The sequence below is a fragment of the Euprymna scolopes genome, chromosome 46 (assembly GCF_053919585.1).
Source record: "Euprymna scolopes isolate OS-2025 chromosome 46, ASM5391958v1, whole genome shotgun sequence".
Classification (NCBI taxonomy): domain Eukaryota; kingdom Metazoa; phylum Mollusca; class Cephalopoda; order Sepiida; family Sepiolidae; genus Euprymna; species Euprymna scolopes.
In genome coordinates this window covers 207,982,223-207,987,316 of record NC_136527.1, presented here as the reverse complement: position 1 = coordinate 207,987,316, position 5,094 = coordinate 207,982,223, and the positions used below count along the sequence as shown (strand labels likewise).

At 31.4% G+C, this 5,094-nt stretch overlaps 1 non-coding gene across 1 annotated transcript; it reads left to right on the top strand.

The window, feature by feature from the left end:
• The first annotated feature begins 862 nt into the window (after positions 1-862).
• LOC145271614 (U1 spliceosomal RNA) lies at positions 863-1,025 on the top strand. Its single transcript, XR_013866020.1, has one exon. It is a non-coding gene; the product is annotated as a U1 spliceosomal RNA (small nuclear RNA).
• Positions 1,026-5,094: the final 4,069 nt, after the last annotated feature.

Below are 5,094 nucleotides of genomic sequence, written 5' to 3'. Positions count from 1 at the left end.
CTTCGATATAATTAAACAAAGACAAAACTGTTTGATTTGAGTCAATAAAAATGTGGTTGTTTTTTGGTATTGTGATTTGGTTTTAATTCTGCAAGTTTTTATTCGTTTGGATTGGTTCTCATTGAAAAGATTATGAATTTATGTTGTTAATATGTTAACGACCTTGACATTGAAATATAAGTTTCTTTAAGAATTAAGGTATTTTGTGAAAATATTTGTAAGTTTACATGATAGTAATATTTTTGTTATGAATTTTGTTATTGGTGAATAAAATGTTGTGATATATTAATATTGGTGAGAATTATATGGAACATATTTAGTATTTTATTGATTATTGTCAGTGGTGAGTGTATGGATGTATGATATAAAAACACTAGTGGACGCTGGACGGCCTTAAAATTTTATAATCACCTGTTGTAAGTCAGGCTTGGGCTCTTCGGGGCCTTGGCAATAAGTGTCAAGCAAAGACCAGCAAGACGGGCAACCCTTCATACCAATTGTAACTATCCAGCTCCTCTACTCCCCGGGGAGCTGGTCCCCATTTCCCCTTCACTCCTCACTTTAAAATAAAAATCGACCTTGTGCCTAATTTGCTCGGTGGAGGAGCAAATAAATACTTCATACTCACCTGACGTAAGTCAGGCCCGAGCCCTTTGGGGCCTAGGCAACAAGTGTCAAGCAAAGACCATATGTGGGAGCAACCCCACATATAAGACCTTGGTCAATGTAGGGGCAACCCTTCATACCAATTGTCACTATCCAGCTCCCCTACTCCCCGGGGAGTTGGTCCCCATTTCCCCTTCACTCCTCACATTAAAAATCGGCCTTGTGTCTAATTTGCTCGGTGAGGGAGCAAATAAATACCCTTACCTTACGTAGGGGTAATGGTGATCATAAAGGTCGTTCCCCCAGAGTGAGGCCCTTCCATTGCACTGCGGTTGGGTTGACCTTTGCGATCGTCTCAAATCTGGACGACTCGAATGTGCTATTTCTAAGTGTGGGGTCTGCGTACGCGCTCACCCCGATAATATAATCAAAATCAGAAATTCTACCCTACATTTCATTCGAAGCAGAAAACTACTTTAATTCCCAGCTACCTCCTGTCTGTATGTCCTTGGCTTTCTCAGACGTGTGTAAGGACGTCCTTGTTTCTGTTTTCCCAATCGCCCGTCTCTATACACGCCACAAATCGGTCAATTCTCTCGACCAGTTTATCATCCACTTCAATTGCAACGTTCTGATATAATCTAATCTGTCTATCGCCTTCAAGAACTGAAAGTGTCTTCTTTCGATATTGATTGATGAATGAAAACCTCTGGAAAACTACCGCAGAATTAGTGTGTCTATTGATTGAATCCCACCCATCACCTCGAAAATTGGTCATCCAAACAAAGTTGAATGATGTGCACAGGTATTTTTCGTTACCAAAATTATGAAAATGATTAAATATCTTTTATTGGTACTTGTACAGTTTAATCAAGACATTAAAAAAAAATGAAAATATCGAAAAAAGGTTATATTGTACGTATCCGTTATGGACTGAAGTTCTCTAAAAAAAAAATTCAGAGAAGTTTTTTTTTTTTTTTTTTTTTTACAGCGGAAAAGCATGATAATATGACAGCGCGCTGAAGATGGCCGTGTTTGGATTTTTAGAACACGCCACGGGGAGATAACTCAGTCTAAAGTTCCAATACATCCTTCACATCTTAAATAATAGCTTTTCTTCTTAAAAATTGATATTGTATCATAACAAATTGCTTGTTTTTTTTGCTTTAAAAAAAAATACTTGACCAAATTAAGTGAAAGTTTTTTCCAGAGAACTTCATTCCATAATGGATACGTACAATATAACCTTTTTTTTTTTTTTTTTTGCGTTTTTCATTTTTTATGTCTTTAATAACTGTACAAGTTCCCATTTTATTTTATAATTTAAAATGAAAAAAAACATTGAGCAATAAAAATGAAATTTTGAATACTTATGATTTTTGGTGCCGAGCTGAAATAATAACGTTGTTATTTTGAAAACCATTCTTACTATGAGGAGGTGAGGGTTTTTTGTAACTAATTTATGCTTCCACATTACAACTTTATATAATAAAAAAAAATCTTGAAACTTGAATTTAAACTGAAAAAATAAAAACTATATAAAAATAACGCAGTACCATCTGCCGTCATATGCATCCGAGAAAAATATCTATTGTAAAATTAAACCAAAATGTGATGCTTATGCATTTTTCGTATCGCGCTATTTTTAAATAGTTTTTCATGTTAAATTAAAGTTTTACGATATCTTTTTTTTTTCTTTTTTAATTGTAAGGTGGAAGCGCAGAATAGTTACAAAACACCCTCCCCATGTTAAGAATGGCTTTCAATAAAATAACAATATCATTTCAGCACAGTACCAACAATACATAAGTACAGAAAATGTTATTTTTATTGTTCAATGTTTTTCATTTTAAATTATAAAATAAAACACGTTTAATCATTTTAAAACTTCATCTTTCATGATTTTTTAAATTTGTTAAACACCGTGGTTAAAAAAATTAAATTTTACTCACATGATCACATTTTCAATAATTACGTGATTATATTTTAACCATTTAAACTTTGTGAAACATGTAAACAAACTTCTGCTCGATACCGGTGTTGACCTTTAAGAGTCCCTTTTAGTGATTATATGGTTCGAGGCTATTTGTACAACTAAACGGTAAATCTGCGGATTATTCGGACTACACTTCTCATCTTGGATGTTTGACTAATCCAATTAATAATGAAATGTTCAGTCTTCCAATAAATACATAAATAAATAAATTAAAATAAACCTGATTTTTAAATCGTCATGTATCTTATTTATTTTAATAAATGAGACATTAAAAAAAAAAAGACATTTCATAAAGAAATCCCAACACATTGACAAATACAATCTAAACTTGATAGGAAAACAATTCGATACGCTTTAATAATCAACAGACATTTTTACACGAGGAACAAAGTAATGATGTCACCGTGTTATTACGATGACCTTAAGTTCTTTGTTCTTGTGATTATTTCGTTCGAGGCTATTTGTCCAACGAAACGGCGGGTTTGTTTTACTGTACACATAGATTCGAAAAAGTTGTCACAAAACAAATATATGACAAATAAATGTCATCAAAGGCAAGATAAGTTGCTTTTCTGCCAAGCTGGATATGTTTTTAGTGTTTATATTTTATGTAACATGTTTATTCAGCTCGAAAAACATACAGTGTTTACCGACGTATTGGAAAATTCGGTAAAACTATACAAACACCGTGACAGCGAATTAACCCTACCCCTAACCCTAACCCTAACCCGTAACCCTAAAAATAGGCAGAATAATCGGTAGATTTGCCGTTTCAGTTTTGTTTTACTCAATACATAGATTCGAAAAAGTTGTCACAAAACAAATATAGAACAAATAAATGTTATCAAAGGCAAGATAAGTTACTTTTCTACCTAACTGGATATGTTTTTAGTGTTTATATTTAATGTAACATGTTTATTCAGCCTGAAAAACATAGTGTTTACCGATGTATTGGAAGATTTAAAATGGCAGCCGACTCTCTCTCTCTCTCTCTCTCTCTCTCTCTCTCTCTCTCTCTTTCTCTCTCTCTCTTTGAGGCGGTGCATTTGTGAAAATGAGTTATAAATTAAAAAAAACAGACCAAATACTGTTAGAAACTCACTCAATATATGTTACCGTGACGTAGGCCGACATATATTCAGCGGGGTTTTAACAGTATTTTGACTGTTTTTTTTTTTATTTATAACCCCTTTTCCCAAACTTAACGTCTCCGAGAGTCGGCTGCCATTTTGAATTTTCGGTATTATTATACAAACACCGTGACAGCGTTAGGGTTAGGGTTAGGATTAGGGTTAGGGTTAGGGTTAGGGTTAGGGTTTAGGGTTAGGTTTAGGGTTAGGGTAAGGTTTAGGGTTAGGGTTAGGGTTAGGGTTACGGGTTAGGGTTAGGGGTAGGGTTAATTCGCTGTCACGGTGTTTGTATAGTTTTACCTTTTTTTTTCACTAAAAAATCTAATCTATAACTTTTAATATAATCTTAACTATTAAAATAAGTTTATTTATTTTTGTTTTTGCAATCCAATAAAATATGATAATAATAGTATGATTTAAAAAATATCTTAAAAATATTTTATTCAATGTGATATTTACATTTTTGTTAAAAATATGATTTTTTTTGTAAAACTTGTGTGATTTCTTTTAATTTTGATTCTTTTATATTTTCAGATATTGTATTTCTTAATGAATTGGACACACAAAACAAAAGTTGTATTAATTTACTAACGAAATCTTAAAAAAAAACAAAACAATTTTTGTATTTTGAACACAAAAGAAATACGAATTCATGTTTTTTCGTAATGAATTCCTGGAAATATACGTAAGTTTGTATCTTTTTTTTCTTTTTTTACACTATTACTTTTAATATAATCTTTACCATTTAAATAATAGTATGATTTAAAAAAATCATTAAAATATTTTATTCAATGTGATATTTAGATTTTTTTAAAGTATGGTTATTTGTGTAAAACTTGTGTGATTTCTGAGAAAATAATTTAAGCTGATAAAATTAAAGTTTTTGTTGATACATCTGATCATGAAAACTAATTTTTTTGTTGTATTTCATTGTTTTAAGATTTAAAAAATCTATTATATCGTTGGAGAATTCCGTTTTAATTTTTATGTTTCATCCAATTTGTAATATTTTACAATATGCACCATTTTCTTTTATGAATTTTACATAAAATGATCAGTTATTATCAATTAGCAATTACTTAATGTAGAAAACAATATTCGTAGTCTTTACAATCTAACCCAGCATAGTTTGACTCTACAATGATAATAAATGACTTTAGGTATCTCCACAGCGATGTGTAAAACCTCAGTAGTACACATATTACGTCATCATTTCGTGTGTTTGTGTTCATTTCTATGGATAAGCGTTCGTGTTGTAATTGTTAATGGAGTAACGTTTTTTTTTTGCTATGGATAAAAAATAATATAAAACATACTTTTTGTAAAACAAATACATTTTTATTAACGAACTAGACTAGAGTT